The 24,746-nt window shown below is 41.4% G+C and overlaps 1 long non-coding RNA gene across 1 annotated transcript; it reads left to right on the forward strand.

Moving 5' to 3' along the window:
- Nucleotides 1-14,112: 14,112 nt before the first annotated feature.
- Nucleotides 14,113-20,268, forward strand: LOC137503203 (uncharacterized). The gene is made up of 4 exons (XR_011019097.1): nucleotides 14,113-14,165; nucleotides 15,410-15,476; nucleotides 18,670-18,705; nucleotides 20,142-20,268. It is a non-coding gene; the product is annotated as an uncharacterized lncRNA (long non-coding RNA).
- The last annotated feature ends 4,478 nt before the right edge of the window (nucleotides 20,269-24,746 follow it).

A 24,746-nucleotide genomic window follows, 5' to 3' on the forward strand; every position in this document is an offset into this window, starting at 1 on the left:
CAGAAATATGACCATTATCTTAAATTTGCCCAAAATATGACTTTTCAAGCAAAACTATTGCAGTTCCATTACAATAGTGTCATTTTGTGGATAGATAGCGCAACGAAATTAGAACGATTGCTTTCGCTTATTTACAATTACTACCGTCCATTTTCCGCCGTCCTCAAAGTTATTTTTTATTTATTCGTGTCAGAGGTACCAATATATAAAAGAAGGAGATACTGAATATATGCACTGAGTATGAAAATGTACATGAACAAATTAATCGTATATAGTTATGAATGAAACACTTGAAAAATTTGCATATGAAGTATAACAAATGGAAGAACATACATACAAATCAAAAAGAAGAAAGCAAGTATTACATGAAAATATGTATATATATATATACATTATTTACAAAAGTTGTGACCAGTATTTGGCTACATTGATGGCATTGTTTCCAGCCAGTGCCAATTTCAACCCTGTACATGAATCTGGGCATACACGACAGTGCAAGAGATGCCTAGAAGTCTGTTCCTCTCCACATCCGCACAATGAGTCCCCACCATGCACGACGTCCATTTCATAAGATTGTCCTTAGATCTTGCAACGCCGGTCCGTAGTCTGTTTAAGGACTTCCAAATACACCATCCCTCTTCGTGACCAGGTGGCAACTTTTCTTCAATTTCAACACGTTCCGGATGATCTGGGTACCTTTGTTTCCATAGCTTAACCCTGTCCTTTTTTGGGTCAGAATCAAGTGGAGCACAAGACTGTAGAAAACTCTTCCTGGACTTCAGTCGAGCTGGTGGTGGCTGATGTTCATGAAGGGGATGGGCTGAGATGCTGCAAAACTTTTGTAGTAGTATAATAAGCGGGTTCTGCGGCTTCCTCCCGCGGGAAATTTAAATTCTGGCGGAAATTTGAATTTTGGCGGGAAATTTGAATTCTGGCGGGAAATTTGAATTTGTAAACAAAGCCACGTGCTTTTTGACAGCTGTCATCGACAACAACGCATCGCTAACCTCACTGCTGCCATATTGACGGGCCTAAACCTCAGTAGTGCCAACTTAACGTAACTAGCGTGAGATAAACAAAGCCACGTGTTTTTTTGACAGCCACGTGCTTTTTGACAGACAACAACGCATCGCAAACCTCAGTACTGCGTCTTGACGGGCCTAAACCTTAGTGGTACCAACTTAACCTAACTAGCGTGTGGTAAACAAAGCCACGTGCTTTTTGACAGCCACGTGCTTTTTTGACAGCTGTCAACCGCCATCTTTAATCACCGTGCTGCCCTCTTTAGCTACTTACCTTTGAAATGTGGTGGCGGTAAATTCCACGTGCTTTACAAACCCATGTGATTTTCTGACAGCTGTCATCCGCCATCTTTAATCCAGAGAGAACAGTGCTGCCCTCTATGTGGTGGCGGCAAATTCCACGTGCTCATGTTTGGAAACAAATTAACATGCTTTTTTGACAGCTGTCATCCGCCATCTTTAATCACCGTGCTGCCTTCTTTAGCTACTTACCTTTGAAATGTGGTAGCGGTAAATTCCACGTGCTTTACAAACCCATGTGATTTTCTGACAGCTGTCATCCGCCATCTTTAATCCAGGGAGAACAGTGCTGCCCTCTATGCGGTGGCGGCAAATTCCACGTGCTCTTGTTTGGAAACAAATCAACATGCTTTTTTGACAGCTGTCATCCGCCATCTTTAATCACCGTGCTGCCTTCTTTAGCTACTTACCTTTGAAATGTGGTGGCGGTAAATTCCACGTGCTTTACAAACCCATGTGATTTTCTGACAGCTGTCATCCGCCATCTTTAATCCAGAGAGAACAGTGCTGCCCTCTATGCGGTGGCGGCAAATTCCACGTGCTCTTGTTTGGAAACAAATCAACATGCTTTTTTGACAGCTGTCATCCGCCATCTTTAATCACCGTTGCTGCCCTCTTTAGCTACTTACCTTTGAAATGTGGTGGCGGTAAATTCCACGTGCTTTACAAACCCATGTGATTTTCTGACAGCTGTCATCCGCCATCCTTAATCCAGAGAGAACAGTGCTGCCCTCTATGTGGTGGCGGCAAATTCCACGTGCTCATGTTTGGAAACAAATCAACATGCTTTTTTGACAGCTGTCATCCGCCATTTTTAATCACCATGCTGCCCTCTTTAGCTACTTACCTTTGAAATGTGGTGGCGGTAAATTCCACGTGCTTTACAAACCCATGTGATTTTCTGACAGCTGTCATCCGCCATCTTTAATCCAGGGAGAACAGTGCTGTCCTCTATGTGGTGGCGGCAAATTCCACGTGCTCTTGTTTGGAAACAAATCAACATGCTTTTTTGACAGCTGTCAACGGCCAACTTTAATCACCGTGCCGCACTCTTGCGTCAGCTGTCATCCGCCCAGCAATTCTCTTTCTATATAATAATTTCGTGTGGCTATTTCTAGCTAAGTGCAGTCTAAAAAAACCAAATCCTAGTCTTGTTACATCAGGAAGCATAACTGGCTAAATCCTGGTCTTTCAGCGTCAGGAAGGGCAACCGGCCATACCGTGAAACAATAGTGTATGATGTAAGAGGCTAGATACTGCTTTGAGCATCTAGCTGTAAAACCCCGATTCTCGTGTTAGAAGTTGTAAAACAGATTCTTAATCCGAGTTCTTTGACGTCAGGAAGGGCAACCGGTCGAAAACAATAGTGTATGATGCACAGGTTTAACGCCCCCCCTATCAACAGCCCTTACTTTTTGCTGGCTTTTGTGCACACCCCGCCTCTTAGATCATACACCATAGTTTTACGACCGGTTGCCCTTCCTGACTAGGATTTTAAATCGCAGTATACGCGATAAATTTGTTATAGCGGGTTTTATAACTAGATATCCCGGTACCGGTACATAGCCTACTCCTACCGAAGAAGCCTGCACAAGGCTTATTGCCTCCATCCGACAGATGTAGGCTACTCCTGTTGAAGGAGCCTGTACAAGGTTTAACACCCGCCATCAACAGCCCTTACTTAATACTGGCTTTTTTGCACACCCTCGAAACTGCCTAAGAATGTAATATACTACCGTAGGGAGAGGGTAAAACCCAGTGCTGGTACATAGCCTACTCCTACCGAAGAAGCCTGCACACAGCTTAACGCCTCCATCCGCCAAATGAATCACCCTCAACACTCTTGTACTCACAATCATTTTCGAAGGAGTCTGCATAAGTTTTAACGCCCCCATCAACAGCCCTTACTTAATGCTAGCTTTTTTGCACACCCCGCCTCTTAGGTCATACACCATAGTTTTACGACCGGTTACCCTTCCTGACTAGGATTTTAAATCGCAGTATACGCGATAAATTTGTTATAGCGGGTTTTATAACTAGATATCCCGATACCGGTACATAGCCTACTCCTACCGAAGAAGCCTGCACAAGGCTTATTGCCTCCATCCGACAGATGAATCACCATCAACGTCTTGTACTCAAAATCATTTTCGAAGGAGCCTGCACAAGGTTTAACGCCCCCCTATCAACAGCCCTTACTTAATGCTAGCTTTTTTGCACACCCCGCCTCTTAGGTCATACACCATAGTTTTACAACCGGTTACCCTTCCTGACTAGGATTTTAAATCGCAGTATACGCGATAAATTTGTTGTAGCGGGTTTTATAACTAGATATCCCAGTGCCGGCACATAGCCTACTCCTACCGAAGAAGCCTGCACATAGCTTAACGCCTCCATCCGACAAATGAATCACCCTCAACACTCTTCAATCATTCCCGCTACTTCGGGAGATAGCAGGTTCGAACTCCTACTGTTAGAAGCCGTACAAAATAGCAAATGCTAGGCGAGGGGGACCTGCGCGATCGTCATAATGTGTAACTACATGATCTAGCTAAATGTAGTTTTAGCTCAATACCTTTAAGTGCCTACAGGTAAGGAATACCGCGGATGTAGCTTAGTACCCTCCCGTTTAAGTCCAGAAGTCGAGGATCGCGCGCTTATATTCCAAGGCTCGATCCACAGCAGAACTCTTAAATTCTGACACCTCGGCATCAACAGGAGGTTCGATTCCGGCTTAAATACGTCAGCCTGCGGGACTCAGTGTAAGACCCTCATGAGAGCTCTTGTTGCATAAACACTTCGTTCCGACTGTACTGCAGTTGTCAGCGATTTTCACATCCGCTTGGTAACAAGCAGCATATTTACTCGCTGCAGTCTGAGTGAAGCGCTCACAGTTCTCTGTATGCGTTTATTACGTACGCATCTCCCGTCTAAGTACCGTCTGCTGTGAATATTATTCTTCAGCCTTTATCTTAAGGTAAGCTAGAACTGTTAGTTACTGTTTGCAAAGCAACTTCTACGCTAGGTAATAGACATCTACATTCATATATGTTTGTTCTTTTCATTTTTTTAGGTACCATTCGAGTTACAGGCTTGAACGTACGCATTTTATTCATCCGAGTAACAGTCTGCAGCACGTGCATTTTAAGGTATGTTTTCGAACTTTAAATGAGTTGTAAAGATAGCTAGGTTAACTGATGTACCCTACACTACATTCATATATGTTTGTTCTTTTTTAGGTACGACCGGAATATTATCATTCGAGTTTCAGGCTTGAACGTACGCATTTTATTTATCCGAGTAACAGTCTGCAGCACGTGCATTTTTTAGGTATGTTTTCGAACTTTGAGTTGTAAAGATAGCTAGGCTAACTGATGTACCCTACACTACATTCATATATGTTTGTTCTTTTCTTTTAGGCACGAACAGAATATTATCATTCGAGTTACAGGCTTGAAAGTACGCGTTTTATTCATCCGAGTAACAGTCTGCAGTGCGAAGATTTTAAGGTACGTCTGACCTCTATTCGTTGAAACTTGGTTTCTTCCGAACATCGTAACTTTAAGCTAATAATAAATAGTTCTTCTCTTCAATCCTCATGCTATAGACGAGGTTAATCTTATAATTTCAAACACGCACACATAGCTATGTCTGTCCTCAACAGGCTGAAACTTGGTTTCTTCTAAAACATCGTAACTTTAGTCTATTGATAAATAGTCGTTCTCTTCAATCCTCATGCTATAGACGAGGTTAATCTTATAATTTCAAACACGCACACATAGCTATGTCTGTCCTCAACAGGCTGAAACTTGGTTTCTTCTAAAACATCGTAACTTTAAGCTAATCATAAATAGTCGTTCTCTTCAATCCTCATGCTATAGACGAGGTTAATCTTATAATTTCAAACACGCATACATAGCTATGTCTGCCCTCAACAGGCTGAAACTTGGTTTCTTCTAAAACATCGTAACTTGAGTCTATTGATAAATAGTCGTTCCCTTCAATCCTCATGCTATAGACGAGGTTAATTTTATAATTTCAAACACACATAGCTATGTCTGTTCTCAACAGGCCGAAACTTGGTTTCTTCCGAACATCGTAACTTTAAGCTAATCATAAATAGTTGTTCTCTTCAATCCTCATGCTATAGACGAGGTTAATTTTATAATTTCAAACACACACATAGCTATGTCTGACTTCAACAGGCTGAAACTTGGTTTCTTCTAAAACATCGTAACTTTAGTCTATTGATAAATAGTTATTTTCTTTAATATGCATGTCATAGAAGAGGTTAATCTTATAATTTCAAACTCACAGCAATGTCCGACCTCTATACGTTGAAACTTGGTTTCTTCCGAACATCTTAACTTTAAGGTAATCATAAATAGTTGTTCTCTTCAATCCTCATGCTATAGACGAGGTTAATCTTCTAATTTCAAACTCACAGCAATGTCCGACCTCTATACATTGAAACTTGGTTTCTTCCGAACATCGTAACTTTAGTCTATTGATAAATAGTCGTTCTCTTCAATCCTCATGCTATAGGTTAGGTTAATTTTATAATTTCAAACACACACATAGCTATGTCTGACCTCAACAGGCTGAAACTTGGTTTCTTCTAAAACATCGTAACTTTAGTCTATTCATAAATAGTCGTTCTCTTCAATCCTCATGCTATAGAAGAGGTTAATCTGATAATTTCAAACTCACAGCCATGTCCGACCTCTATACGTTGAAACTTGGTTTCTTCCGAACATCGTAACTTCCGCCTAATCTCCATTGGTCGTTCTCTTTTCAGATGTTCCCCTGCTGCGAGGAATGTAATGTAACGTTTACAACTTCATGCGCCATATGAAATCAAAACACCCTAGCATAACATCTGCTTTATGTAAAGTTTGTAGTGTGTATTTCGCTAACGTAGAGCGATACGAGGCTCACTTAGTAGAGGTACACCAAATATCTACTTGCCCTCAGGTAGTAGTAGGGAAAAAGCGTGCAGCTACTGATGTAGCTGTAGAAAGTACTAGTAGTAAAAAACCTAGAAAAAAATCATGAACTTCAAACTATTCACTGCGAGCACTGTAACACTGATGTACCATCTTCGCATTTTCAGGGACACTTACGGAGTAATGCGCATAAAAATAATGCGTGTAGAAGTTGTAGTAACGCAAACATCGAGGAAATTAATACAGCATTTAAAAGTAGGATTGCTAGTTACAGAATTCGCACCAGTCAAAAGTTTCAGAGCACTTCAAACTTTTTAAATTGCGTTCAACCGGATGTACAACAGCTTCTTGCTAAATCTTTGTCCAATCATAATTTATGTAAAGTTAATTTTGAACTTTTCGCCTTGTACATTAAAAGCACGGATGAATCCGAAATAACGGACATTAAATCATTTAATACGAAGAATTTTGTCATAAGTGAGTCGACTAATTTTGGTGATGTACTTAGGGATGTCTCTAACATTATTTCAACTAAGAGCGAGGAATTTCAGGAAAAGGAATCAGGGTGGGCTTTAGTTGAAATAATGTATCTAGAAGTTAACATCAATAAGTACAATCCCATGCGAGGTTCATCGTACATCGAGCTGCCGACATGGATTCAGCAAAGAAAAGCTGTTGTAAACATCCAAAACAATGATGAAGCATGTTTTGCATGGGCGGTGATGTCGGCTTTCAATCCTGCGAAATCAGACGTAGCTAAGAGAACATCATCGTATCCACACTATTCAACGCAACTAAATTTCGATAGTATAGAATTTCCTGTGCAGATAAAGGATATTAAGCGCTTTGAGGAACTAAATAACATTAGCATTAATGTGTATGGTGTAGAGAAAAAGTCTGTAGTAGGTCCTCTGTATTATACATGTCATAAGAAGAGTACTCATGTTAATTTACTCTATATTGAAAACAGTGAGAATAGCCACTTTTGCTGGATTAAAAATCTGAGTAGACTTGTTGGTAGTCAGTTGTCAAAAGATAAGTGTAAAAAGTGGCTATGTGATGGATGCTTGCAGTATTTTAGAACTGAAGATCAGTTAACGAAGCATTCTAAGAATGGCTGCAATCATGTACGTACAGAGATACCTACTACAGGCAATAATGTAATTTACAAATTTTCACAAGCAGATGTGGGTACCGTTCGTGATTTATGCAGACTTTGAAGCCATCCTCATGCCATGCAACACATGCTTACCTAATCCTGACAACTCTTTCACTAATACTACGCACATGCATGTACCGTATAGCTTCGCGTATTACATCAAGTGTAGTTACGATAGTACGCTTAACAAGTTAGAGTTGCATCGAGGACATGATGCTGCTAAAGTATTTTTAGAAAGACTTGAAAGTGATGCAGTTCGTCTTGGCCGTATTCTAAATAGTAATATTCCTATGAAGCCACTCACCGAAATTCAGTTAAATGATCATGAACGTGCTACAAAGTGTAGCATTTGTGATAGGGAATTTTCCGAAAATGACCCTAAAGTTTTTGATCATGATCATTTAACTGGTTTCTACAGATGTGCCGCTCATTATAGCTGTAATCTTAAGTATAGAGTTCCTAAATTTATCCCTGTAATTTTTCATAACTTATCTGGTTACGACTCTCATTTCATAATTTCACAATTTGGAGCTTCAGATGAAAAAGTAGATATAATCCCTCAGAATAAAGAGCGGTACATTGCGTTTGCAAAGTCTGTAAAAGTAGATGCTGAGCATTCTATAAAACTGAGATTCCTTGACTCGTTTCGCTTTATGGCTAGTAGCCTCGATAAACTTTCTAGTCATTTACAGCCTGAACAATTTACGGAAATTCGACGCGTTTTTCCCGAAGAAGCGCAGTTTAATTTACTTCGGCGTACGGGTGTTTTTGTTATGAATATCTCGACTGCTTAGAACGCCTCGAAGAACGTGCCTTACCATCGAAACAATCCTTTTACAGCTCGCTGAATTCAGCAGATATTAGTGATGATGACTATTTACATGCGCAACATATCTGGGAGCAGTTCCACATTCAAACGCTGGGTGAATACTCCGATTTATATTTAAAGACAGATATACTTTTGTTAGCTGATGTTTTTGAAAATTTTCGCTGTGTTTGCAAGAAAACCTACAGCCTTGACCGATGTCAGTATTTTACTGCACCTGGGTTAAGTTGGGACGCGATGTTAAAACACACGCAGGTGAATTTGGAACTGCTAACTGATATTGATATGGTGCACTTTATAAAATAATCTATTCGAGGCGGTCTAAGTCAGTGCAGTGGGCGGTATTCCAAGGCAAATAATAAGTACATGCCGAGTTTCGATTCTAGTCAGGAATCTCAGTATATCGTTTACCTCGATGCTAATAATCAGTATGGGTGGGCGATGAGTCAGCATCTACCGGTGAGTGGTTTCCGCTGGCTAACGCAGTGCGAAATTGATGCTTTACAGCTACACGCCCTAGGCGATGAAGCTGATAAAGGCTATTTCCTCGAAGTTGACTTACAGTATCCTAAAGAGTTACACACTTCTCATAATGACCTACCGTTCTGCCCTGAAAATATGAAGCCCCCGTACATCGCATCAACGACGAAAATGCTCATTGCTAATTTATGCTATAAATCTAAGTATATCATTCATTACCGAAATTTAAAACAGTGTTTGCAGCATGGTTTGAAGTTATCCAAAATTCATCGCGTACTAGAATTTAATCAGTCACCGTGGCTAAAGCCATATATCGATCTGAACAATAATTTAAGAACGAATGCGGTTAACGAGTTTGAAAAAGATTTCTACAAGCTCATGAATAACAGTGTGTTTGGTAAGACTATGGAAAATGTTGACAAACGCGTTGATGTAAAATTGATTACAAACTGGGATAATATTAAGAAAAGGTATGGTGCTAACTATTTAATAAGTAAACCAAATTTCCACAGCTGCACCATCATACATGAGAATTTAGTTATTATACAGATGAATCGTGTTAAGGTTAAGTATGACAAACCTACCTACGTCGGCTTTGCAGTACTTGAATTGGCTAAAACACTCATGTATGAATTCCATTACGATTATATGATGAAGAAGTACGCGCATAATGCGCAATTGCTCTACACAGATACCGATTCGTTTATTTATCAAATCAAAACTGATGACTATTACAATGATATAAAGCCAGACTTGGGTAGGTTTGATACAAGTAACTATCCTGCAAATAATCAATATCATCTACCGCTAGTGAACAAAAAGGTTCTAGGTAAAATGAAAGATGAATGTGCTGGGAATATTATCGATTCATTTGTAGGTACTAAATCCAAGTCATATTGCATAAAACTCTTAAATGAATTACAAATAAAGAGATTGAAGGGGGTTAAAAAGAATGTCGTTCAGAATCAGCTAAGTTTTGAAAACTATGACAATTGCATTAAAAGTAATCCACCTGTTTTGCATAAGCAAATGTCTGTCATTAGAAGCAAGAAGCACCAGTTGTACACTCATTTAATTAGTAAGGTAGCCCTTAATAGCGATGATTGCAAACGGTTTGTCATTCCAAATTCTACCAACACTCTAGCCTGGGGGCATAGTAGTATTGATCGGTACTACTTTACATAAAGCAGATGTGTGTGTAAACATTATGCTAGAGGTGTGTACTTACGTTACGCTGTCTTACATCACAATTCACTGTACATATTGTAGGGAGAGGTACGCTGAGAGCGTAGTTCGGCAAGTTTAAACTTGTACATACAAGAATTGCATCGAGAAGTACGCAAACATCACTAGGGTAAAACGATTCGGGATAAAACTTGTACATACAAGATGTAAATAAATAATGTAGAATTGGCATATTCTTTTATTTTAGGTTAGGTATTACCTTCCTCCCGCTCCTTATTCGCAAGATAGAGTTTTTGTTTATTACTCAAAGAAGAAAAGCAAGAAAGAAGGTGTTGAGCAGATTTGTAAGTATGTTATTGTCTAGCTCATGTTGAGAAGAGAATTCTTTTTCTAAACAGTGTTTGATTGCAATGCAGTGTTCAACAACATCGAACTATAAACGGTAGTATGTGTTCAAGTCTAAACTTGCAATACTCTTGCTTTTGCAATGCACGTTCGATAGAGATGTAGCTTGATAGAGGAAGAAGAGCAGTTAGTAAGTATGTTGAGAAGATATTTTGTTTTTCTTTCTAAACAGTGGTCGATTCTAGTTATACAATGCAGTGTTCAACAACATCGAACACTAGTATGCAGTTCAAGTTGTAATAAGTTTTGAACAGTAGTATGTGTGTGTTCAAGTCTAAACATGCGTCACTGCGGGTATGCGAGCGGATGACGAAATTGCCCCACATGAGGGCAGCACGGTGCTCTGTTCATTAAAGATGGCGGATGACAGCTAACGAAATTGCTGGTTTGTTTCCAAACAAGAGCGCGTACAATTTACCACCACCACATTTCAAAGGTAAGTAGCTAAAGAGGGCAGCACGGTGATTAAAGATGGCGGATGACAGCTGTCAAAAAAGCATGTTGATTTGTTTCCAAACAAGAGCACGTGGAATTTGCCGCCACCACATAGAGGGCAGCACTGTTCTCCCTGGATTAAAGATGGCGGATGACAGCTGTCAGAAAATCACATGGGTTTGTAAAGCACGTGGAATTTACCGCCACCACATTTCAAAGGTAAGTAGCTAAAGAGGGCAGCATGGTGATTAAAAATGGCGGATGACAGCTGTCGAAAAAGCATGTTGATTTGTTTCCAAACAAGAGCACGTGGAATTTGCCGCCACCACATAGAGGGCAGCACTGTTCTCTCTGGATTAAGGATGGCGGATGACAGCTGTCAGAAAATCACATGGGTTTGTAAAGCACGTGGAATTTACCGCCACCACATTTCAAAGGTAAGTAGCTAAAGAGGGCAGCACGGTGATTAAAGATGGCGGTTGACAGCTGTCAAAAAAGCACGTGGCTGTCAAAAAGCACGTGGCTTTGTTTACCACACGCTAGTTAGGTTAAGTTGGTACCACTAAGGTTTAGGCCCGTCAAGATGGCAGTACTGAGGTTAGCGATGCGTTGTTGTCTGTCAAAAAACACGTGGCTTTGTTTACCTCACGCTAGTTAGGTTAAGTTGGCACTACTGAGGTTTAGGCCCGTCAAGATGGCAGCAGTGAGGTTAGCGATGCGTTGTTGTCGATGACAGCTGTCAAAAAGCACATGGCTTTGTTTACAAATTCAAATCTCCCGCCAAAATTCAAATTTCCCGCCAGAATTCAAATTTCCCGCCAGAATTCAAATTTCCCGCCAGAATTCTAATTTCCCGCGGGAGGAGGCCGCAGAACCCGCTTATTATACTACTTTTTCTCTCTCGATATTAGCTGCCATCTCACGTCTGATATCAGGTGGGGCTATACCTGCAAGTGAATACAACTTCTGTGTGGGTGTTGGTTTTAAACAGCCTGTGATTAGCCTGCAGGTTTCATTCAAGGCATTGTCAACTTTCTTTGAGTGAGCTGATTTGTACCATACGGGACTAGCATATTCAGCAGCAGAGTAGCAGAGTGCTAGGGCAGTTGTCCTTACTGTCTGGGGATGGGCACCCCATCCAGAACCAGTTACCTTACGCAGTAGGCAGTTTCGTGATGAAACATTTGCCCTGAGTTTGGTGCAGTGTGTGGTGAAGGTCAGCGAACGATCCAGGGTAACACCAAGGTAAATTGGAGTATTGCTGTGTTCCAGCCCCATTCCTTTCCAATTCACACGCAGCTTCCGCGGGGCTTCCTTGTTCTTTAAATGAAAGGCGCACACATTAGTTTTCGATGGGTTTGGCATAATAATCTGAGAGCATCTTCAAAACAGCAGTAAGGTTTTGTTCCACTTGCTCAAAGTTCTTACTCTGAGTTGCCAAGGCCAGGACATCTGTGTGCAGGAGGGTCGTTGTGTGAGGTGGAAGAGGTTGGTCATTGGTATATATGGTAAATAGCATTGTTGCTAGGATACTGCCTTTTGGGAGACCATACTTCTGTATTCCCCATCTACTCCGCTGTCCTTGGAATTCAACAAAGAAACGTCGGTTCTGCAACAGCGTGGCAATAATCGTTGTGAGCCTGAAATCCATAGTAAGATGGTAAAACTTCCTTAGAACAATCTGGTGTTGTACAGTATCATATGCTGAAGAGAGATCAACAGAAGCCACTCCAGTAATATCACCACTCTGAAATCCGTCTTTTATGTGCTGTGTCAGATTAACGATCTGTGTACAGCAGTTCCTTCCTGGTCTAAATCCAGCCTGCTCTGGGATTAGAAGAGGTTCGACCACTGGTGTTGTACCGTTCAGAAGCATTCTTTCAAAAATGTTATATATATGGCACAGGAGTGATATTGGTCTGAAATTCTTCCGATCCGTAGGCTGCTTACCCTTCTAGAAGTCCAAGATCAATTTCATTGGTCCTCAAAGTTGATTCATTGGCAATAGGTTGATTGAATTCCGATCTGGTCAATCACCTTCCACGTTAATATGTGCTATGTTCTCCGTTGTCTCCTTGGAAGAGGGAGACACTGCGACTGAACACTCCGCAGACGGTGATCTCATTGATCGGGAAACGTTGACCTTCTTCCTGGGAGAACTAGGTTCCCCAGAATGTGAACGAGCAAGAGGACGACAGGACACCTCACCCTCGTCTACCGTTTCGGAAATTCTCGAGGAGACTTGGCATATGATTTGGCAGGCCTTGTCGGGGATGAGGTGATCCCTGATTGAGTTGGAGAAGGCTTTGGGCCTTCCAAGTGGTGGTGATTACTGTTTTAAGAGGAAGTACAACTGGGCAACTATCCTCTAACACTGATCAGAGAGAAAAAATGGGAGGAATCCTACACTTCGAAAGATGAAGGTATCGGCCAAAGGATGACAAGGGCCACGAAAGGCGTGAAAATAAACACTCCCTAGTCCTCGAGTGCTCTAATACCGTCGGGGTCGGAAAAAAACAAGAGTTGGCCAAGGGAGGTCAGATAGGATAGATGAAACTGAGGACCCTGGCACAACTAAGTGGAAACAATGCCAGAACTCAGCTGAGGGGCCCGTGGTCGCCAACCACCGCACCCAAGTTAAGAGACCCTCAGGCCGCTGTTAGTCGCCTCTTACGACTTACTGTCCCCACCCACAGGGGGTTGCGTATCAAGAGACGCATGTGAATAATACATTTATGCTTGACTCTAAGTTACTAAACATAGGAACACGTGATTTTTAGAACAAATTTATTAACAACTCATTCACTAATTTCATCGATAAATTGTCCGGCTCCATGGCTAAATGGTTAGCGTGCTGGTGTCAAGAGGGTCCCGGGTTCAATTCACTTCCGGGTCGGTGATTTTAACCTTCATTGGTTAATTCCAATGGCTCGGGGCTGAGTGTTTGTGCTGTCACCAACATCCCTGCAACTCATACACCACACACAACACTATCCTCTGCCACAATAACACGCAGTTACCTACACATGGCAGACGCCGCCCACCCTCATCGGAGGGTCTGCCTTACAAGGGCTGCACCCGGCTAGAAATAGCTGCACGAATTTAAAATCTATACACTGCAAATTATTTTGCAGAATGAAAATACAAGCATAGCAAAATATTTTGAACTGAGAATTAACTCACCTTAATAAATGAAACCATTAATATTGAATGTCATGCTAGAGGAGGAAGAGGATCTTCCATTGTCAACAGTGACTGACAACTCTGTCTGTCTGACAGTTTGATGATGTCAACCGTTACACAACGAAGTGCTATATAAAATGGTCCAAGGTCTGTAGCAGACATCACAACTCAACATGCAGCTCTACACTGTCCTCACCATCCTGGCGCTCCTGGTGGCCATTGCCGTAAGTTAGCAAACTACTCTGCAAATATTATTCTACAATTTATATTTACCCAGTTTTATGAGATGATCACAACTTCTTATATTCGGGGGATGCAAAATCTAAGAATTTTTTCGATACTAAATTTTTATCCACAGCTGTTTGTCATTGCAAACTTGCAGTTTTAATCTTCTGTCTCAGGGCGATGGTCTGGTATTATTATTATTATTATTATTATTATTATTATTATTATTATTATTATTATTATTATTATTATTATTATTATTATTTCTATGTTACGCGAGTGGTGGTTGTGATTATTGTTTTAAGAGGAAGTTCAATTAGGCATTCATCCTCTACGTAATACCAATCAGAGAGTAAAACTGGAAGGGGTCCAACAGTTAGAAAAATGAAGGTATCGGCCTAAGAAAGTTAAGGGCCATGAAGGGCGTGAAAATGAAGGATTCCTTTTTTTTTTTTTTTGCTTTACGTCGCACCGACACATATATGTCTTACGGCGACGATGGGATAGGAAAGGCCTAGGAATTGGAAGGAAGCGGCCGTGGCCTTAATTAAGGTACAGCCTCGGAATTTGCCTGGTGTGAAAGTTGGGAACCACGGAAAACCATCTTCAGGGCTGCCGACAGTGGAACTCGAACCCACTATCTTCCGATTACTGGATACAGGCCGCACTTAAGCGACTGCAGCTTTCGAGCTCGGTATGTAAGATTCCCTAGCCCTCGCAAGCCTAATAGCGTCGGAGTCCTAAAAGAACAAGAGTTGATCAAGGGAGGTCCGATAGAATAGATTAAATTGAGGAGCCTGGCACATGTATGTGGAAGCAATGTCAGAACTCAACTAAGGTCCCCGTGGTCGCCAATCCACGCTCCCAAGTGAGAACACCTGCGGCCCGTTTTAGTCACCTCACACGACAGGCAGGGTATGCAGTGGGTGTTATTATACCAACACCACCCACAGGGGCTGGTCACTGTGAGGAACACATTGAGGGGCTTTCCTCTTTAGTCGATAAGAGTGCGTAGATCGTCCGTGACCTATCCTCAGCCTACACAATACCATGGCCTCTCTATGTGAAGGACGGAAAAAGGACCGCCACACGGTGGTTGTCTTCCTAATTGCTCTCAGCTTGTTGGGAGTTCGGATAGCTAACCACTCCGATTCCCAGACCGCGAAGATGCTTCGCTTCATAGTAGCCAACTTCTCATAATGCTCAGGACCGGCTCATTTCATATTTTGTGTCGTAATTTTAGGTTGGCAATGCTGTCGCCTCGCCCGTAGCCGGACATCCTAATGGCCCTCCTCCTGGACCACCACCCAGTAAGTATCTCGTTTACCATTTTCATCTGGCTTAGTACTGATTTCAGTCTGCCAAATGTTACGCAGTGTTATGTTTATTTCTTTACACAGTGTTTCTTTTATTTCACTGTTTTTATTAATTCATTACTTAGTTATTATTGTCTGGAACATTCTAATATCAATCGCCATTAACAGTATTTTAAAATAACAACAAACATTAAACAAGTCATGAACGTATATTAACGGCAAGTTAAGGAAAAATCAACTACCTATAACGATTACAGAAACTATGCAAAATTAACATTCATGAAGAACAAACATGTTCAGAATGAAAACAATAAAATAACGAGGGATTATGTAAAGACAGAAAGCCTGAGTGAATCTTCACCCTTAATCCTGGAGGATTTCTTTTAACATAAATATGATATACGAGGGTTGGGGCAAAAGTCATGGCAACTATGTTTTTCTTGAAGATACCAGTCCGGTTGGATAATGTGACATATACAGATGAAAGGACAAGGTGTTAACTATATGTGTGGACAATGAATAGCACTGAAATATCGTGACGCACTAATTTATTACGGTAGTATACAGGGCAATATGGCCTTTCCGGTGCAAAAAAATGACAACATAGTACACATAAAGTTGACATGACAAACTTGGGCCTAAAGGCGCTCAAAATAGTCCCCTGCTACTGACACCACACGCTGCCAACCATGTGTTAGGCGCTGAATACCATCTGCCTCAGCATTTGCCGCGCCATGTGTGAATCGGGTCACCTGTTGGCGCACTGCATTAGCAATGTCCTCTCGTGTCGCAAACCGCCTATCACGTATGGTTCCTTAATCTTTCGAATGAGATCAAAGTCACAGGGCGATATGTCGGGAGAGTACGGCGGGTGCTCCAATTCTTCCCATCTCCAACGACGCAGTAGCTGCCCTACACACTCTGCTTTATATGGTTTTGCATTGTCGTCCACAAGATCCGGACGTTTCTCCCGAACGGCACGTCGTACCTGTCGCACCAGGAAGTGCCTGTAATACTGTGCGGTCACTGTTCTGCCATGTGGAACAAAGTGGCAAACAATGACACCCCTGACGTCATACGCGACGATCACCATCAATTTGACTGAGGAAGGATTCTGACGGACCTTCTGTCTCCTTGGTGATCCAGCATGGCGCCACTCCGCGGAGTGACGTTTCAGTTCTGGTTCCTATGCCCTGGCCCAAAATTCATCGATGGCGATTATTCATGACAAGAATTGATCGCCTTCCTGTTGCCAGCGTGCAAGGTGATCGGAGCATATTGCATAGTGCACCCACCTTTGAACTTCCGTCAGTGCATGCGGTACCGACCGCGATGCGAATTTGCCCAGTTGCACCTCATTACGCAATATCCTGTGGACGGCGCGTTTCTCGATGCCACTTGCGCTCTCTAATTCCAGTAGCGTTCATCTAGGATCTGCTCGATGACGGCACGTGCCACGTCGGTCCGCACACTGACAGATCGTCCCGAACGTTACTCATCACTGGTTGACACACGTCCTTGCGAAACTTTCCTCCCCACCGTGCTACTGTACGGTATGGTAGGGCATTATTCCCAAGGGCTTCCACTAATTCACTGTGACATTCCATCGCATTTCTCCCTTGGAGAACGGCTATTTTGATGTAAGCGCGCTGCTCAACACGGGTTACTTCCATCTCGCACGACACTCACCAACTGACTGATTTCACAGCCCTCGCTGCGCTACTACCAGCTATCACAGAGCCATCTGTTGTTATCCTTACACACTATGCCTGCAGAACTACCACACGACACATATATATTTGTGATCCGTTCATATATCTACAAGAAAAATATAGTTGCCATGACTTTTGCCCCAATCCTCGTATAATAAAATAAAATATCCGAATATTTGCATAACGCAACAGGGCCATTTAACAAAATGTGTGAAGTGCATCCTCGCAGGATGTCTTACGGCTGCCGGCCATCTGAAACTAGTAACCGTTCATGAATGGTCATACACGGAAGAAGTATAGATATACTTGTGATCATTTAATTTTTCCACAGAGAATTTCGACACCGTTTTTTCATTTTATATTTGGCTTTTCTTTTGCTTACAGTTCAAAGTCACAGAGTATATTTGCTGATCGTTGTTTGTTCAGGCGTACTTTACTTTAGTACTCTGCGAGATGGTGGTTCTGGATTATTGTTTTAAGAGGAAGTATACGTAGGCAACCATCCTCTATATAACACTAATCAGAGGGGGAAAATGGAAGGGATTCGACAGTTCGAAAAATGAAGGTATAGGCCAAAGGAAGACAACGGCCACTAAGGGTGTCAAAATGAAGACTCGCTAGGCCTCGAGAGCTCTAATACCTTCGGGGTCGGAAAAGAAAAAGAGTTGCCCGAGGGAGGACAGATAGAATAGATGAAAGTGAGGAGCCTGGCACAAGTAAGTGGAAGCAATGCCAGGACTCCAGCCCCGTGGTCGCAACCCGAGCTCCCAAGTTGAGAATCCCTGGGGTCCCCTTTAGTCACCTCTTATGAAGGGCAGGGGATACCATGGGTGTTATTCTACCGCTCCCACCTACAGGGGTACCAGAGAGATCTGCGCACTCTGTGAGGATGTGGGCCACACTGAAGTCGACACCACAAGAACACACTGGCGGGAAGGGAGGGGTGTTCTTCCCTCTTTAGGAGACAAAAGTGCGTAGATCGTCCGTGATCTATGCTCAGCCTACACAATACTATGGAATCTCTCCGGGAAGGCCGGAAAGAGGACCGCCACACGGTGGTTGTCTTCTTAATTGCTCTCAGCTTCTTTTACTATACTGATCTTTAAAATGATGTCTCTATTCTGAAAACACTGTTGTTTCTCCCAAGGAGCAAACGTCTTTTAATTTCCTGTCAGCAGTCACCGTCAACAATGATCTTGGAGTCTAGGTAGATGAAAATAGTATTGCTCCGTCTATTTGTCAAGAAGTGTTAAGTGCAATTGCCATGATTTTCCATTTTCTTGACATTCAGTAGCAGATACCTAAGCTCTTCTTCACTCTCCTGGCCTACGTCAGGGTTGTATCATCCGCATATGTAAAGTATTACATTTTTATCCCACAAACTTTAATTTGATTGTCTTTTCACCTTACATGGCATTCCTCATAATATACTCTGCTTGCATTTTTATAACATGATGATAACTCTTTGTTTCCAGGCAACAACAGTTCCAGCAGCAGTGGCTAACCCACACGTAAGTAGATGTGTATCAAATACGCAGCCAACAGCAGCTAATGTGATCACTAAAATTAATTATGAATCTTATGATGCTATTGGACGGAGGAGGTGTGGAATGATCTACTCACTCGGGTTCCAACAAGTATTTGGATACAGATCAGAGAAGCGCGTAGGCAAGGAAACAGCAACCCTACCCAAGTCCCAAATCGTGCTACAGTATGTTACCTATGATCATAGAAGCGCTAACTAAACGTCATATAAATTGACACTGGCAGTGCAGAGTGGTCGAGTCAGTCAAAAATATCCACCGTCAGTGCACGTGTACAAAATGACCACAGATATTTATAAGTTGGTGTTTGACTCGGTGAGTTCCGACTTCCAGTGTATGGGACCGACACTAGGAATACTTTATGCGAGAACTGGAAGAAACAAGTCCAAACGAAAGCAGCATGATTTGTTCTGGGCGATTTCCGACAAAAGAGTTGTGTTACGAAAATGTTGCAAAGTTTGGGCTGGGAAGATTTGGGAGAAAGGAGACGAGATGTTCGACTAAGCGGTATGTTCCGAGCTGTCAGTAGAGAAATGGTGTGGTGTGATATTAGTAGACAAATAAAGCTCGGGTGGAGTTTTGAAAAATAGGTAAGAGCATAAAACGACGATATTGGAATTCAAGAGAACAAGCTGGGGTGGTGGTGGTGATTATTGTTTTGCGAGGAAGTATAACTAGGCAACCATCCTCTATATAACACTAATCAGACGGAAATAATGGAAGGGATCCGACACTTCGAAAAATGAGGGTATCGGCCAGAGAAAGACCAGGACCACGAAGGGCATGACAATGAACATCTCCCTAGCCCTCGGAAACCTAATAGCGTCGGGGTCGGAAAAAACAAGAGTTGACCAAGGGAGGTCGGATGGGATTGATGAATGTGAGGAGCATGGCACAAATAAGTTGAAGCAATGCTAGAACTCAGCTGAAGGCCCCGTAGTTGCCAACCTACGCTCCCAAGTTGAGAGCCGTTGGGGCCCCTTACGACAGACAGGGGCTACGGTGGGTGTTATTTTTACCGCTCCCACCCATAAGGTGTTGATTGATTGATTGATTGGTTCATTGATTGATTGATTGATTGATTGATTGATTGATTGATTGATTGATTGATTGATTGATTGATTGATTGATTGATTGATTGATTGATTGATTGATTGATTGATCTATATATAACCCTCTCCTGTCCAACCCTATCGTCCCCATAAGATCTGTCTTGTCGGCTGAATGCAATAGAAAATAAAAATATTTAAAAATATATAATTGCATAGTTCTACCCCTCAGCACCGAAATAGCCGTTGTGGTTGCCTCTTGAACATGGCATAAGCCAAAACATTACCATGTAAAGTAGATGTTTTCTGCAGTACTGTATATGCGCCAGAATGATGTCTTTCTCCTTGTTTCAGATCAGCACAACTACATAGACTCAGCTGGCCTGCAGTAACCTCCCGGCGTAGCAAGTATCGTGGTTTCTACATTATCAACGGCACATTTATTAAGATGAAATAAAATAAATATCTCACAAGGAAAAAACTGCTTTAGTTCTCTCCTACTCCTTCCTGCTTCGTCATGCGTGAAAAAATCCCTATCTGTGTCCTCACTGATCTTCTTTCCTGTTGTTTATGAAATAGAATGTACATCGTTTTCATGGGTTGTAACGATCCATCACGTTTTCAACTCCTCGGCATATTGGCTTTGCGGCCATGTAAAAAAGAAACTCGTTAAATTTAACAAGGCGCATAAAGACACCATGTGGTACATTTTCAGGAACAGGTGGTGGTGATTATTGTTTTAAGGGGAAGTGCTACTAGGGAACCATACTCTACATAACACTAATCAGAGAGAAAAAAAGGAATGCGACCGACACTTCGAAAAATGCAGATATCGCGCAAAGAAGGCAAGAGCCACGAAGGGCGTAAAAATGAAAGACTCCCTAGGCCTCGAGTGCTCTAATGCCATCGGGGTCGGAAAAGAACAATTGTTCACCAAGGGAGGTCGGATGGGATGGATGAAAGTGAGGAGCATGGCACAAGTACTAGAAGCAATACCGAGATTAAGATAGGGGCCCGTGGTCGCCAACCCACGCTTCGGAGTTAAGAGTCCCTGGGGCCCTTTTTAGATGCCTCTTGCGACAGGCAGGGGGGATACCGTGGGCGTTATTCTACCAACCCCATCAACAGGGGGAAACTGCTACTGTAATGGTCTATTTAATCATACTGTTATTGGCTGTTACTTTCAGCAAGGTCAATTACAGTGATATGCCATATTGTCAAGTACAGGGATATGCCATATTGTCAAGTGCAGTGATGTGCCATATTGTCAAGTACAGGATATGCCATATTGTCAAGTACAGTGTGATATGCCATATTATCAAGTACAGGGATATGCCATATTGTCAAGTACAGGGATATGCCATATTATCAAGTACAGTGGTATGTATTATTATGAAGTACAGGGATATGCCATATTGTCAAGTACAGTGATATGCCATATTGTCAAGTACAGTGTGATATGCCATATTATCAAGTACAGGGATATGCCATATTATCAAGTACAGTGGTATGTATTATTATGAAGTACAGGGATATGCCATAATGTCAAGTACAGTGATATGCCATATTGTCAAGTACAGGGATATGCCATATTGTCAAGTACAGAGATATGCCATATTGTCAAGTACAGGGATATGCCATATTGTCAAGTACAGTGATATGCCATATTGTCAAGTACAGTGATATGCCATATTGTCAAGTACAGGGATATGCCTTATTGTCAAGGTTCATTACAGTGAGAAGTCATATTGTCAAGGTTGATCACAGTGACATGTCATATTGTCAAAGTTGATCACAGGGATATGCCATATTGTCAAGTACAGGGATATGCCATATTGTCAAGGTTGATCACATTTATATGTCATATTGTCAACGTTGATCACACGGATATGCCATATTATCAAGTACAGGGAAATGCCATATTGTCAAGGTTGATTACAGGGATATGCCATATTGTCAAGGTTGATTACAGGGATATGCCATATTGTCAAGTACAGGGATATGCCATATTGTCAAGTACAGGGATATGCCATATTATCCAGGTTGATCACACGGATATGCCATATTATCAAGTAAAAAGAAATGCCGTATTGTCAAGTACAGGGAAATGCCAATTTGTCAAGGTTGATTACATGTATATGTCATATTGTCAACGTTGATCACACGGATATGCCATATTATCAAGTACAGGGAAATGCCGTATTGTCAAGAACAGGGAAATGCCATATTGTCAGGTACAGGGAAATGCCATATTGTCAAGATTGATTACATGTATATGTCATATTGTCAATGTTGATCACACGGATATGCCATATTATCAAGTACAGGGAAATGCCTTATTGTCAAGAACAGGGAAATGCCATATTGTCAAGTACAGGGAAACGCCATATTGCCAAGTACAGGGATATGCCATAATGCCAAGTACAGGGATATGCCATACTGTCAAGATCGATCACAGGGATATGCCATATTGTCAAGGTTGATCACAGGGATATGCCATGTTGTCAAGGTTGATCACAGGGATATGCCATATTATCATGGTTCATTACAGTGACATGTCATGTTGTCAAGGTTCATCACAGGGATATGCCATATTGTTAAGCTTGACTACATCGATATGCCATATTGCCAAGTACAGGGATATGCCATATTATCATGGTTCATTACAGTGACATGTCATGTTGTCAAGGTTCATCACAGGGATATGCCATATTGTTAAAGTTGACTACATCGATATGCCAATTTGCCATGTACAGGGATATACCATATAGTCAAGATTGATCAGAGTGATATGCCATATTGACAAGGTTCATTACAGTGACAGGTCATATTGTCAAGGTTCATTACAGTGATATGTCAAATTGTCAAGGTTGATCACAGGGATATATCATATTGTCAAGGTTGATCACAGTAATATGTAATATTGTCCAGGTTGATCACAGGAATATGCCATATTGTCAAGATTCATTAGAGTGATATGTTATATTTTCAAGGTTGATCACAGTGACATGCCATGTTCTCAACGTTGATGACAGGGATATGCCATATTACAAAAGTTGATCACTGAATATGCCACATTGTTTAGGTTGGACAAGGTGAGATATCATTTTGTCAAGGATGATCACAGTGAAGTGTCATATTATCTATTTTATTACAGTGACATGTCATATTGTCAAGGTTGATCACAGGGATATGCCATATTATCATGGTTCATTACAGTGACTTGTCATGTTGTCAAAGTTGATCACAGAGTTATGCCATATTGTCAAGGTTAAATACAGTGGTATGCCATATTATAAGAGTTGATCACATGATTATGCCATATTGTCAAGTTTGGACACAGTGACATGTCATATTGTGAAGGTTGATCACAGTGATGTGCCATATTGTCAAGGTTTATTACACTGACATGTCATATTGTAAAGGTTGATCACAGGGATATGCCATATTATCATGGTTCATTACAGTGACATGTCATGTTGTCAAGGTTGATCACAGGGATATGCCATATTTTCAAGGTTAAATACTGTGGCATGTCATATTGTCAAGGTTGATCACAGGGATATGTTATATTGTCAAGGTTCAATACAGTGACAAGTCATATTGTCAAGGTTGATAAACAGTGACATATCATATTGTCAAGGTTGAAAACAGGGATATGCCATATTGTCCAGATTGATCACAGTGATATGCCATATTGTCAAACTTCATTACAGGGATATGTTATATTGTCAAGGTTGATCACAGTGACATGTCATATAGACAATGTTGATCACAGGGATATGCCATATTGTCAAGGTCCATTACAGTGACGTGTCATATTGTCAAGGTTGGTCACGGTGACATGTCATATTCTCAAAGTTGATCACAGGAACATGCCATATGGTCAAGGTCCATTACAGTGACGTGTCATATTGTCAAGGTTGGTCACGGTGACATGTCATATTCTCAAAGTTGATCACAGGAATATGCCATATTGTCAAGGTTCATTACAGTGACATGTCATATTGTCAATGTTGGTCACGGTGACATGTCATATTCTCAGGGTTGATGACAGGGATATGCCATATTGCCAAGGAACATTACAGTGATATGTTATAATGTCAAGGTTAAATACAGTGATATGCCATAGTATAAAGTTGATCACAGGAATATGAAATATTGTCAAGTTTGGACACAGTGACATGTCATATTGTCAAGGTTGATCACAGTGATGTGTCATATTGTCAAGTTATAATATAGTGACACGCCATATTGTCAAGGTTGATCACAGGGATATGCCATATTATCAAGGTTCATTACAGTGACATGTCATATTGTCAAGGTTGATCACAGGGATATGCCATATTATCAAGGTTCATTACAGTGACATGTCATATTGTCAAGGTTGATCAACAGTGACATATCATATTGTCAAAGTTGAATACAGGGATATACCGTATTGTCCAGGTTGATCACAGTGATATGCCATTTTGTCAAACTTCATTACAGGGATATGTTATATTGTCAAGGTTAAATACAGTGATTTGTCATAGTAGAAAAATTGATCACAGGAATATGCCATATTGCCAAGGTTGGACACAGTGACATGTCATATTGGCAAGGTTGATCACAGGGATATGCTATATTTTCAAGGTTCATCATAGTGGCATGTCATATTGTCAAGGTTTATCACAGGGATATGCCATATTATCAAGGTTCATTACAGTGAGAAGTCATATTGTCAAGGTTGATCACAGTGAATTTTCATATTGTCAAGGTTCATTACAGTGACAAGTCATATTGTCAAGGTTGATCACAGTGGCATGCCATATTGTCAAGTTTGAATACAGGGATAAGTCATATTGTCAAGTTTGAATACAGGGATATGCCGTATTGTCAAGGTTCATCATAGTGGCATGTCATATTTTCAAGGTTGATCACAGGGATATGCCATATTTTCGAGGTTCATCATAGTGA

This window comes from Anabrus simplex, chromosome X, assembly GCF_040414725.1.
Source record: "Anabrus simplex isolate iqAnaSimp1 chromosome X, ASM4041472v1, whole genome shotgun sequence".
Taxonomy (NCBI): domain Eukaryota; kingdom Metazoa; phylum Arthropoda; class Insecta; order Orthoptera; family Tettigoniidae; genus Anabrus; species Anabrus simplex.